Below are 14,916 nucleotides of genomic sequence, written 5' to 3'. Positions count from 1 at the left end.
ATTCAAAGCAAGATGCCAGGTATGTCACTCCTATGAAAGTCTGGCCATTAGTGGCGCAAAATATCCCTCTTGGAAATGCATCCTTTGACAGGCTGGAGCTTTATATAAATTGTTCTCTGAACTTGCGCAAATTCACAATTTGGAATGAGTTGGAGGTCCTACAGGGAGCTGTTTGAATGAAAAACAGAAAATTCTGTATATACTTTTGCCCTGAAGGTCTCTCAGCAGCAGTGTACTGCTGTGCTACTTGTGGGGGACAGTAGACAGTAGGAGAAATTCTGTCCTCAGAGAGCATACATCCCTAACAGGGGCTACAAAGACATCCCTGTCTAGTAATAGCTTAGTCTGGGTAACTACACTCTCTATGTTTTAAAAACATGATCAGATGAACAAAATAGTAAAACAACAACAACAACAAAAAAATACTTCACAGGCTTTAGAAAAAGATCATTTTTCTTAAATAGTAATTAACAGACAAATATCAAAATACACAGTGCTTTTTGAAATAATTCTTTGTACAACACTAACATCTTCAGAAATAGATGATTTTTTTTTTCTTTTTTACTCTATAAATGGGTATAATTTGAAAAAGAGACAAGCTTTCAGTTGAATCTGTTAGTCTAATTAAGGATATTAGGCATTGCCTCATTCATACAAAGGAGACCATGCTTCTGAAGACACTATAACTCTGCCATTTTTAGCATTATTAGGTCCAAATGACATCATCAGGAAACTGAGAAACTTGCTTGGGTTTTATGGCTTTCTGTATTTTTTAATAAAAAATATAATCTTGTGAAGTGAACCTTGCCTCCCCTCCTGCTTAGGATAACTTCCATTATAATAACTTACATTAAATTACTGATATTTGGTCTTTTACATACTTATCTCTCTGCTAGTTTGATTTTTTTTTTTTATCATGGATCCAATATTATTTAGTGCCATAATATTATTTAAAATACATTAGTATTAGAAGAATATCGTTATTACAGTCATGCTTTTACAGCACTATGTGCTGGATTGTAAAAGGTTAAACAAAGGTTAAACAACTAACAACGTAGTTTACAACTTGCAATTTCAGACTGAATCAGTTTAATTCCAAAACAAGAAGATCCAAGGTTCTGTTGAAATGACTAACTCACAGGATGAAAAATAAAATCTAAGAACTAATTTTCCTCTTTCTTATTTCAGTATAATTTGTAGTTTTTTTCTTTGTTTGTTTATTCATTCATTTATCATTACTATTTTAAAATAGTAATACTATATGTATTTCATTTTAAACATTTTGGAGAAAGGATCAAATGCATTTTCTTTGTGTTTGTCTTGAGTTTTCCATCAGCATCTAGGAAACAGTCAGCAGGGTCTGACAGATCCCATTATTCAAAGTGTCTGAACTCCTTTTTTATTGTAGTTTGTCATAAAACTTGGCACAAGCCTATTACTAGTAATATGCCTTTATTGCTGCACTTACTTTTAAGCTGTAAATCTGTTTTGCATCTATGGGGGGAAAAAAAATACAGCCTGCATGCATATGGACTATGAATGTAGACAGTTATCTGGGTAATTTATTTTATGAACTTAGGCTGAATTAAATAAGGAGCACTACCAGCATCTAGTAAGTGTTCTTCCTCCTGAAGCTGCAAATCAGCAAGAAAAGGTTTCTTAAACTGGCACATTGAAGGATCTGGGTTTACAATACGTTGTTTGAATGTGTTCTGGCTGAAACAGGAACTGACAGTCTGATTGATAGCCCCTATTTCTTTCCTTATTGTCACAAATTACTTTCAGGATACTAGCAATAACACAATGTTCAGCTCCTATAAAAGATGCAACTCTCCAGCTGGGCTTTCACCATGAAAAGTTTTGTCGTATTAGTGGAAATCATTTTGCACATTTAAATCCTGCATCCTGGAGGACTGTGTGGCTCAGGAGACTGGTAGTGAGAACAGAATAAAAAGCCTTTCACCTCTCTGTTCCTAGTAAAAAATCAGGCTCAGTAGATACCAACTGTTATTTCCATACAGAGACTTTATAGTTCCCTATGTAAAATGAGTTTAGACTAACTATTTGCTAAAGATTATCCTAAAATCTCCTTCATTAACAGTGCTATAACTACCCTGAAGAGCATTTCCCAGTGGCATGAGGACTAAAGAGCTTAGGTTCAGAGCAAAAAGGAAGTGATTCTTCAAATAAGGTGTATTTCTGCTGTTGATCTCCTTCCCACATGAGGGAATGTATTTGAAAAGCAACTAGAAAAACGGGGGCAGGGGGAGGATCCATCAACACAGAAACCCATCAACAACTATCAAAAACAAACATAACACCTCTGTCCACTTCTCTGTGTTTTTCCTTTTGAAGTATTATTTCATATTATATAAGACATTCATCTGCAGAAACCCAGATAGCTTTAGACAAGGAAGATATTGGGTATATTTGTCTACATGATTGACTTGTCATATTCCTACACAGGTGTCTGCTGTCTCTCACAACTAATAACAGGTTACAGACCTGGATGAATCTTTGATTTGACCCAGAGTGAACAGTTTTGTGTTATATGGTTTATGTTATTATGGTACCTTTTTCATAGCAGACTCAGAATATGGTAATTACAAAGTTGCAATTTTTATTTCCTAAAAATGTCAAAAGTTTTACCTTTTCTCTCTTTTAAAGTCCCTAGTCCATTCTTCTGCTCTTGAAGACATTGCAGAAAATACAATATCAGTAAATTGTGTTGGCTTAGTTCAAATATTGCCAACAGCTACATTAAAAAAAATTAAAAAAAAAAAAAAAAATCAGCAGTCAGGTACACATCAGCTCTTCTTTTCCTTACTTGTCTCTGTGTGACAATGAAAACAACCAGAAAAATATATTTCATGAAGGAGAGCAATACAGTATAAACAATCAGGGGACCAGAACTCCAGAGCTTATCTGTGCCCAAGCAGATGTGCTGTGTTGCAGGTTATGAAGCCTCAGTCATTAGTACTTGGATTTTCTTCTCTGGACTCCACATAAATCCAAAACTACAAGATCACTGTTACCTTTGTAATTGCTGACATCACTAGTGTTGTTTTAAGATATTTCTCTGTAATCTATTAGCAAGCATGTTGGGTAATCTACTATCCAAATATTGTTAAAAAATAAAGAACAGTAAGGAAGAGTAAAGGGTTATTTCAGTTGTCTAAGGATATTTATAAAAAGTTTTTTCAGATGCCTTAGAATACTGTGTTGTCCTTCAGATGTTTCGTCAGAAGGACTTGGGTATGCCCAAAGCCCTGTGTTATGCCTCCCAGCCATGCAAGAATGCCCTAGATATCTGAAGTTATCTCAAATGTCATTAGATGCCTGAGCTTAGGTATCTGAATTAAGGCCTAAATATATAAAACGTCAGTTATGTAGACAGCTAAAGCTTCATGGATTTTATTTAAAAGAAATTCTACTTTGAAATCATTATTTTGACACCTTTCTCTGTTTACTTTCCTTAGTCCTGTAAACAAGGATGGTTATGTTGACAGTACACTTAACTTCTAAACTACTCAATTTTAATGAGGATTTTTGGTTTATTTGATAAGTACACATCATAATGCACAAAAACTTTCCACTAAATTTCAACAAACAACTCTAAATGGCTATCAGCAGAAGAATCCATTTCTCCATAACACAGGACATATGAAGCTTTGCAAAATCCCATAATTTATGCAAAATTAGTATGTTCCTGACTGTTTTTCTGAAAGTATAATTATCCTGCAAATAGATAACAGTATGAAAAATGAAGCACCAGGAGCTGATATTCTGTAAGTTAGAAAACCAAAAGTACAAGGAAAAACAAATCAAGATCAACTGGAAATAACTATGACAAACTTCCTCTTCTTAACCGTAGGACACAGAAGATAGACAATGACTCCTTTTAACCACTTGCAGCAAGCAGATATCAAAAAAGAAACATCTAGACATCATTATTTAATGAGATTTACTCTGAAAATGTTTAATAGAAACAGTAGTTCAAATTTAGACAACAATTTTTGAGTTTTAGTGAAAATGGGAAAAAACCTTTTTAATGAGAAAATTTACTTAAAGAAAATTAACTTTTCCTAAACAGTTTGAGAAGTAGCTCTTAATACCTCTCATTGTCACATGTAATAAAAAGATATAGTTTGGTAAATCCACTAACAGTACAAAATTATCTTAAAGTTGAAAAGATTTAAAAACTCACATTTTGGCTGAATTTCATGACTTTCATAATCTCCAGGTGTCAGGTAGTTGCCTCTCTCTTTCCTGGAAAAAAAAAAAAAGAAAGGAAAAAGGAAAAAAGATAAAACATTTAGATAATTTAGATACCCATTGCAGAGTACTTAGTTCAGCATATTTGACATTTGACAGAAATTAATAAAATTTATGTAGCTTTTTAACAACATTATTTTATTTTGTCGTACAACTTCTCCTTGAAGTAAATTTCACATGAGGAACATTTACTGATTTGATGTACAAGATAGGAGCAGGTCTCCCCACTCCTTCCAAATCACATTGTATAACAGCAGTACACCACTATCAGAGGTCTGTAGATGAACAAGTGTTGTGGCAGCTTCTTTATATAAAATTAATAAATATTTATTAATAATTATTATTTAAAATAATAAGACAGAATAAGACAAAAAATAAGACAGAACTAAAGTGAACCTGCATCAAAGAGCAGTGAAAAATGTCATATGAAAGTGCTACAGCCATTAACCCTTTGTAATTCCCTTTGCATTTACATATATCTAGACATCAATTATTCTGTAAAATATGTATCTACTGAGGTTTTCATAATTTAACCATGCAAACATTCCTTCTTCAAATGATTTTTTTTTTTATGTTGTCATCTAAGTTTGAGAACACTGAAACAAATTAGTAAAGAAAAAGGAAATGTCTAAGTAAGCAAACTGCATTGGAATGTGTACGCATAACAAAGTCTACACTCTTCAGAAAGAGAGGAATGATTAGGCTGATCATTTAAAATCAGAAAAGCCTCAGATAATAGTCTATTTCACTTTGGGATGAATTTGCTTACTTGAGAGCAAGATGACAGCAATTCTGGGCTTCTCTGCTGCTCATTTCAAGATAACCTTAATTTGTAATACACCTATGACTTAGTAAAAATAAAACATTACTCTTTTCTGATCAGTTTCTTTACTGACTAGAATGTATATGATTTCTTTACTCTCAAATTCTTTTGTTGTTATTGTTGTTCTCTTTTAATTTCATTTATTTTATGAATGAAAAAATGAGAAAGATTTATGTTATAAAACTACCTAGAATCTTTGAAAGAAATGCAAAATCACATACCCTTTTATTTCTAGTAAATTTAGGAGTACTCAAAAGATGCCACACAAAGGTCTAATCTTCTCAGAGCAGCAATGATTAACAAACACTAGCAGTCGAATACCATCTCTGTAAACTGTGGTAAACTGTGCCCTTTTCTTGTGTTTTCTTGTGTTATGCATCTGAGTGAGATGGATATTGGTTGTTTGCATGTGTAGATATTTACTTTTTCTCTCTCTCTTTTTTTTTTTTTTTTTTTTTCCAGGGGCATTTCCGCAACAGCTCAAATAGAAATGTATCATACTGTTTGTGAAAACCTGTATTAATATGTTGGTATGTAATCAGTGAATCAGACACTATGACTAGTTTCACATGCAACCAAGAAGCATTTGCAATTTAAAAAGCATGAATCTTTCTTGGAAGGAAAACAACATCAAAATAGCATTTTGCCTTCAGCATGATATGTGCAAAAAAACAGTACAGTAACATTTTTTTATAAATTACATAAATATAAAATATATAGTAAACATATATATTAATACATATAAATTACATATTTGTATTGATTTATGTGTTTAAGTTTCAAGGGACATAGGTTTTAGAGACGATAACAAGTTGAAGCATCTTGGTTTAATGTAGGAAGAAAAAGCTTTCTTTCCTCATCCATTAAAATGCCACGAATCAATGTATAAATGACAGTTAAGACACTAAGTACCAATTATTCCTATACCTGCTCATTTTAGTCGACCTCAGCCTTATCTCTCACTTCCTTTCAGATAGGATAAAATACAGAGTCAGGTATTAAAAGCTGAATCTATAGATTTTCTTCCAGCATTTTACCACTTCACTTAGCACTAAAACAAGTTACAGGCAACCACAGCAAGGGAATTTATGACCTTACAAATGGAAGCAGCATGTGATAAATACCACACTATCAGTTGTTCAGGTAAGTAATATATGCTCTTGTAAAACCTGTACTGAAAGCTGAGTAATTCATGAAGTAAAAGAAGTCTGGCTTCTTTAACCTCCCATGCTAATTTATTTTAAGATAACAAGGGGATAGACTTGTGTACTACACTCTTGCGCTATTTTTAATTGCTATGTCCTCTCTCTTTCATTAGTGTATCCTATTTCTTCCATTTATCAAGTAGAAGGAGAGAATGTTATTTCACCTTTAAAACTGAAATCCTTCTTACTGATACAGACTGATGATTTCCAGCCCCTATTTTAAAGGGGGGAAAAAAAAAAAAAAAAGGAAATTGCTTTTCTGGCCAGTGGCCATGTTGAAGTTGAAAACATGTCTTTTAGAAAAGGTAAAGCACCTTAATGAATGACTTGTTTTTGAAAAAACAAGAGACAGTCCTTGCAGTCATTCAGTAGAAGCACTAATGGAAAAATATAGAAAAAAAAAAAAAAAAGACAACTTCCCATGTGTATTACAGCACACATCACAATCAGCATGGAAGACTTTGGTTTCAGCCAACCAGTCTTCTGAATCTGATTCACTAAAAAAGAGAAAAGGCAGAGGTCCAAACTTTACACTCAATTGGATTGTGAATTAACAAGAACTGGTCTGGGTATTGCTAAGAATAGAGGCTTTAGATAGGCAGGTCATCCTGAGTCCTTGTTTTTCTTTTGATCCTATAAGTTTAGGCTTCATAGACAGAAATTGTTATGCTTCTGTAAAAACTTCTAACCTTGAAAAAGCTATTTATTTAACCAAGGCAAAGCTAGTTTGACAAAAAGACGTTACTGTTATTACTATAATAGACATTTCTGTTACCTACAAACTCTACCTTGTCAGTATCCTTAGATCATCACAGTTACAACCACACCCTATAGTCACTACAGACAACATTTGTTTAAAACAAAATGGTCCTTTAAAGCTGCCAGGTTTTTACCATCAAATAAATAATAAATAATGATTGTTATTGCACGTACTTATCATAGAATCGTAGAATCTTAGAATCATAGAACAGCTACCTTAAAGATAATCTAGTTCCAATCCCCTTGCCATGGGCCGGGATTCCATAAACTAGATCAGGTTGCCCAGGGCAATCCAACCTGGTCTTGTACACCTCCAGGCATGGGACATCCACAACTTCTCTGGACAACCTGTTCCAGTGCCTCACCACCCTCTGAGTGAAGAATTTCCTCCTAATATCTCATCCAAATCTCACCTCTTTTAGTTTAAAGCCATTTCTTCTTGCCCTATGATTATCTAATTAAGCAAAATGTTGCTTTCTATCTTTTTTTTAAGCCCCCTTTAAGTACTGAAAGGCTGCAAAGAGTTATCCCTGGAGCTTTCACTTCTTCAGGCCATGTATCCCCAGCTTCACAGAAGAATGAGAGGTCCTCCTGGCCTCTGATCATCTTTATGGTCCTCCACCAGACCCACTCTAACAGATCCACAGCCTACTTGTTCTGGGGGCCCCAGATCTGGATGTAACACTCCAAGAGCAGAGCAAAGGGGGACAATCAGCTTCCTTGATCTCCTGGCCACACCTCTGCTGATGCATCCCAGGATGCAGCTGGCCTTCTGGGCTGCAAGTGTGCACTGCTGGCTCATGTCAAGCTTTTTGACAAGAAGCCCCAGGCTCGTGAAAATAACACCCAAGTCCTTCTCTGCAGGGCTGATCTAAATGAGTTCTTCTCCCAGTCTGTACTCATTTCTGATTGCCCCAACCCAGGTGAAGCACCTTGCACTTGGCCTTGTTGAACCTCATTAGGTTCACATGGGCCCACTTCTCAAGGTTGTCCAGGTTCCTTTGGATGGCATCCCTTTGTTCTTTGGTATCAACTGCACAACTCAGCTTGGTGTCAGCTGCAACTTGCTGAGGGTGCACTTGATCACATTGCCCATGTCATTGATAAAGATACTGGATAACAGTACCAGTCCCAAAACAGACCCCTGAGGGACAGTGCTTGTCATCGGCCTCCACCTGGAAACAGAGTCATTGACCACCACTCTCTGAGTACAGACTTCAAGCCAATTCCTTATCCACTGAATGGTCTCCCTTTAAGTCCATATATCTCCAACTTGGAGACCAGGATGTCATGTGGGACTGTGTCAAAGGCCTTGCAGAAGTCCAGGTAGATGACATTGGTCGGTCTTCACTTGTCAACTGATGAAGTCAGTCCATCACAGAAGGCTACCAGATTGGTCAGGCATAATTTGCCCTTTGTGAAGTCATGCTGGCTGTCCCAGATCACCTCCTTGTCCTGCGTGTGCCTTAACGTTGCCTCCATGAAGATTTGTTCCATGATCTTCCCAGGCACAGAGGTGAGGCTCACCCATCTGTAGTTCCCCAGCTCTTCCTTTCTACCCTTTTAAGAATGAGAGTGATGTTTCTCTTTTTCCAGTCACTGGGGACTTTGCCTGACTGCCATGATTTTTCAAATATAATTGAGAGTTTCTTGGTGACTACATCAGCCAATTCCCTCAGGATCCTGGGATGCATTTCATCTGGCCCCATAGACTTATTGTTGCTAAGTTACATCAGGAGATCCCAAACTTGCTCTTCTCTTACACTGGGAGGGACTCTGCTTCCCCAGCCCCCTCCTAGAGGTTTGGGGACTTAAGAGATGTAGGAAACCTGACCACCAGTGAAGACCGAGCCAAATAATTGTTAAGGACATCTGCCTTCTCCACATCTGCCATTACCTGTCTTCATTTGTCAGAAGTGCTACACTCTCCCTAGTCTTTCTTTTGTGGCCAATACACCTGTAGAACCCCTTCTTGTTGTTCTTTGCATCCCTAGCCAAGTTTAGTTCTGTCAGTGCCTTGGCTTTCCTGATCCCATCCCTGCACATCTGGACACCATTTCTGTACTCTTCCCAGGGCACATGGTGTTGTTTCCACAATTTGTGCATTTCCTTCTTTTGCCTAAGTTTGACCAGTGGATCCTTATTCAACCATGCTGGTTTCCTACCTTCCCTGCTTGATTTATTACATATGGGAATAGAGAGCTCTTGAACTCCAAGGAAAATATCCTCAAAGAGTTACCAGCTCTGATCAGATCCTCTGTCTCTAAAGACCATATCCCTTGGGATCAAATCCACTAATTCTTTGAACAGCTGGAAGTTGGTTCTTCTGAAGTTCAGTGTCCTGACTTTGCTCTTATCCAGGCCCTTAACCCTCAAGATAAACTCAACCAGGGCTTCCTCTAAATGTAACGAGCTCTTCCACATTGGTCTTCACCAGGTCCAGTAACATTTTTCCTCTAGTTGGTGTGTCCAATATTTGGATGTGGAAGTTGTCCTCAGGTTTTCTTACTTGTCATCTTTTTCTTTTTTTTTCCCCCTCACTTTAAGGATACAGTTTTATATCGGTGTGGGATCAGGTTTACCAAACAGTGAGGTAGAAAGTAAAGCTGGGGTAGGAAGCTATAGCCCACAGCGTATTCTCCCCAACACCAGGTGATACTATCCTATGTTTTACCAGGATGTGATTTCTTCTTCTGAGCAAAAATATTCTCCCAGTAGATTTGAGGCATTTGTCCAGCTTTCCAGATTGCTGTCAATCCAACAGGAGTAGTAGCATTGACCAAGATGTTTAACATCTGGAAGAACTTGGCCAATGTCCATTTACTGTGCAAAGTTGACCTCCATACCCTTGAGATGTCCCATACTTACTAGTCATATGGCTCCTGGGAAGTTTTAACACCTCAAATTATTATGTTTAAGTTGCAAACACTGAGATAAGGATACATCACTAGAACTGCTGTTTTGGCCAATAACATTTGTCTTCTGAAAAAGGAAACAGGAAGGAAAAAGGTCAGAAACAGGGACCTAAAACTTACTGGATTTGGAAGGAGAAAATATTGAAGCAAAAAAGAATGAATTTCAGATGGTCATATCACTCAAGAATGAGTTAGACATAGTATTCTGAAAAATGACAATAGAGATCTTTCTCCACCAGGTATTTCATTTATACAATGTGTTCAAAGCATTTCAAACTGTCTTTAGGGCATTTTAAAATGTCTTTAGAAACATATGGCTTCTGTTCTCATGCCCTTCCTATAAAACCAAACTATCTTTGTACCAGGACTCCTACCTCTAAAGGTTCAGGCAAACAGAAATTTGAAGAATATTATTTTCTTAAGAACTCTTTAAGAAATATTTGGGTTTTTTGTTTGTTTGTTTGTTTGTTTTTTCAATCTATGTATTAGAACATTTAAATCTGTTACTGTACTATTATCCCTGTGGAAATAAAAATAGAAAAATAATAGAAAAAATATTTGTTTTATCAAAAAGCTTATGTTCTTGTTCAGGAACTTTAAATTCACAGTATCATTATTTAAGGAACTACGCCTTTATTAATGGCCCAGATCAGAAGCATTTGTCTTAACAAACGACTTAAACTCATGCTAAGATCACATCTAATTTAAGAATACTTAATAACTGCTTTAGTATTTTGCTGAACTGAGGCCTCTTCCAAAACTTTTTTAAATCACAGAATCACAGAATTTCTAGGTTGGAAGAGACCTCAAGATCATTGAGTCCAACCTCTGACCTAACGCTAACAATCCCCACTAAACCATATCCCTAAGCTCTACATCTAAACGTCTTTTAAAGACTTCCAGGGATGGTGACTCCACCACTTCCCTGGGCAGCCTGTTCCAGTGTCTAACAACCCTTTCGGTAAAGAAGTTCTTCCTAACGTCTAACCTAAAACTCCCCTGGTGCAACTTTAGCCCATTCCCTCTCGTCCTGTCACCAGGCCCGTGGGAGAACAGGCCAACCCCCACCTCACTACAGCCTCCTTTAAGGTATCTGTAGAGAGCAATAAGGTCGCACCTGAGCCTCCTTTTCTCCAAGCTGAACAAGCCCAGCTCCCTCAGCCGCTCCTCGTAGGACTTGTTCTCCAGGCCCCTCACCAGCTTCGTCACCCTTCTCTGGACCCGCTCAAGCACCTCGATGTCCTTCTTGTAGTGAGGGACCCAAAACTGAACACAGTACTCGAGGTGCAGCCTCACCAGAGCTGAGTACGGGGGGACGATCACCAACCTAGCCCTGCTGGTCACACTGTTTCTGATACAAGCCAGGATGCCGCTGGCCTTCTTGGCCACCTGAGCACACTGCTGGCTCATATTCAGCCGACTATCCACCATCACTCCCAGGTCCTTCTCTGCCTGGCAGCTCTCCAACCACTCATCTCCCAGCCTGTAGCTCTGCTTGGGGTTATTGTGCCCCAGGTGCAGGACCCAGCACTTGGCCTTGTTGAACTTCATGCAGTTAATGTACTCATTGCAATCTCTTTTCTCTGAGTCCTCTACAGTCCTGTTCATGAAACTTGGGAACCTAACACTAAAGCTTGCAAATTGAATTAAAGACAACTCATCTACTTGAATTTCTTCAAGATTTCTGAAATAGCTTTTCTATCAAAAATGTAGCACATTGAAAACTCCATGATGGTATTTCACAAATACCTTACTACAACCTGCTTGGAGTGACTAGAAAAACTTGATGCTCAAAAGCTTATTAATTTATTTGAATTTAATTGATGATAGAGGTCTTGAACTAAGCAACATTGTTTCATGATTTTGTTTCATTAAAAAAGATTGATCAATCAAAAATACTATTTAAGTAGACAAATTCTTTTCTTTTTGTATGTTAATTGCCTTCTTAGATATTTCTCATATATGAATGCATCCTGAGATATATTTTATACAAAAACCATGCATCATTTTGACAGATACTTAGTAAAGAAAGTATACATACCATATATACAGTAAAACATGAGAGACAAATCTGTAAGTGTTACAGGTTCATAAGTTCATGAGAAATGTTTTGTTATGCCAACACATTTGATTTAACTCTGTCTAAAGTTTCAGCAAACTTCCACCCTAAGCTAACGTTCCTTTGTGATTTACAAATAATGGCAAATCCATGTCTGATATTATTTCTGTAATGGAGACAAACGGGAAGGAGGAATATCCTGACGCTTGCAGAGATGGAGTAAAACCTACTTACCAGACAGAAACAAAAGCCTCAACAGTGCTAGACATGGTCTAAATTCAACTGAAAGGAGATAAATCAATTTAGTGGGATTTCTGCTATTGCTCTTTTCAGAGAAAGATGGTACATTAACAGGACTTTCCTCTTCCAGGCTATTATTGTGTATCATTAACTATTAATGGGTACTGTAAAACCAGTTAAGACCAAACTAAAATACCATTATAGATTTTGATATTACCATACAGAGTCCCGGATAGAACTACACCAGTACTCTTCCAGGTAGTATCGTTTAAAATACCAATTTAGAGAATTTATTATTTCCAGTCTCATCTTGTAGGTGTCGGTTCATATCCTTTTGGAAGTTCCTTCTTCTTTCTCCCCTTTCTCTTTTCCTGTTCTTTCTCTTTCTGTCATATGCATTGTCACACACATGGACAGAGAATTACCCACATGCTTGTAAATACTTAAGTACAAGACTTTCCTACTCATGTCTTTTGAAAATATCAATGTTCCTTTTATAGCCATAATGCTTACTACTGAATAGTGCATGTTTTGTTGTTTTCTCTACAGAATTAGAGAAGATTTTCTTGACCAGGTCTTGAGTAAGGAAACGACTCCTAAACAAGATAAGGATGTATTAAGCAATTTCATGATATCCATAAATTGAAAGAAGGCTGTTAAAAATTGCAGTAGAGACTTTTTTGGCTCAGTCATGCACAGTTTGCTTGAGGGTGTTACTTTTGTTAACTGCTATGATCCTCTTTTGTTTTTCAAAGTTCAAGTGAAAGATATCTCCTTCTGCAAATAATTCCCCTCCAAATATGCAAGGGTGTTTAGAAAAAAAATAGGCTCTGAGCTTTCCTTCAGACATTAGTGACTTCCTCTGAATAAAACATGTAATCATATCATTATTCTAATAAAGAAGTCTTCTCCATTTATACATGTTACTGTGTTGATCGAGAAACACTCATTTAAAACAAAGTATATAAATTCTGAATACACTTTGCCATATCCTTCCCAACAGAAACATCTGCATTATAATACATCATTAAGGATGCTTTATATTATGAAAGAGATTATATGATGTAGTTCCAGCCCCAGAAAGGGATTGAACTCTCTGACCCAGAAAGTTCCTCCTGCTTATATGTTTCTGTAATTCTTAGAAAACTGATAAACAGAGAAGTCTTACTTATTTTTAAATCTGGATTATGTACAAGATTAGATGGCAACCATCTTAACTGCAACCTTGCTAGAGTTGCATATCTGCTGCTACTGTCTTGCTTTTCTAGATTGGTCTAGGCTTTCGCAATTGTCCAATGGAGCCAGCACTGAAGAAAAAATATTTTTTAAAAATGTCATGAAAAGAGTCTGCTACATTCCATTCTGATTTAATGTTGTTGCCTTGATTTTACCTTAATGTTTTAACTAATTGCAAATGCAATTGATGTATGAAGTCAACAGAAACAGGGAAGACCCAAGAAAAGCCAATAGAAAAATCATCGTTCTTCTTCTAAAGCCATGAAAAAAAATATTTTTTTTTAATTTTTTTTTTTTTGGTCATTGGACACAGAAAATGACACAGAAAAGCAGCTCTACATGGATCAATTCATAGTTGGGGGCAGGATTATTCTTTTGTTTTCTCTCTTGTAAAAGAAATGATTTCGAAATACTTCCCTAGTTTCTTTACTCATCTGCATATCCATTCCTTGCAAATCATAAAGGATGTATCAGTTTCTATTAGGAACTGCAATCACAAACTAGAGTTTTTAAGATACTCAGTAATAACAGATCTCACGGTGTTAATCTTTTTGTTGTAATATGAAAGATGAACCACAAGGTGAACTCTTGAATTGTCCATTTTTCTTTAGTATTCAGGTTATTTCTAAAATGAAATAATAATAATACTTGAAATAATAATAATAATAAAGTTTCCTTTAAAAATGGTCCATCAGATGAATTGCATTATTCAAATCTGTACTAACATGGATGGATTCTGATCTTAAATAATCCTTTTTCTCTTTTTTTAAGATCTGTTGATCCCTTCCTCCACTTAGAAGATAAACTTTCTTAATGAACTGAACAAACACTGAAGAAAAGATCTGGGGACATGCAAGGAAGTCTGAGGCAGACATTTCTTTTGATAATACATTTGAAACTTAGCCTAATCTGTTCTTCTAAATGTTCTTAATTAAGGTGCTTCATCATCTGAATATCCTTTAAACAATGCTTTCTTTCCCAGTTACCAAACTTCTATGACCACCCCTCACCTTTCAAGCAATGAATTTTCAGACTGAAGTGTCATATCCCTCCCGTGGGTTATGTTAGTATGCCAGATTGTGCACACATGTATTAGTAGGGGGCAGTCTACAATGTCTGTGTTTTATTTTTAATCGAACTTCATTCATTTACTTTCCCTTTAGCCTCTGAAGCACACTGACATTGTGTATTCTACTGTGGAGACTAAAATGGCTGTTTGCCATCTTTGGGATGAGGTCCACATCATTTGCTGCAAGCGAAGGATTGACATATGGTATCAATCCATAATTAGTTAAGGATTTAGGATGTCACTGGCTTTCAGATTTCTCTAATTTCTCTACCACAAACTCTCTGCCAAAATCCTACTTAATGCCATGTATGAAATCAATCTCTTTAAAGATTCAT

This window comes from Netta rufina, assembly GCF_964035555.1.
Source record: "Netta rufina genome assembly, chromosome: 1".
Classification (NCBI taxonomy): Eukaryota; Metazoa; Chordata; class Aves; order Anseriformes; family Anatidae; genus Netta; species Netta rufina.
This window is presented reverse-complemented; position numbering follows the sequence as displayed.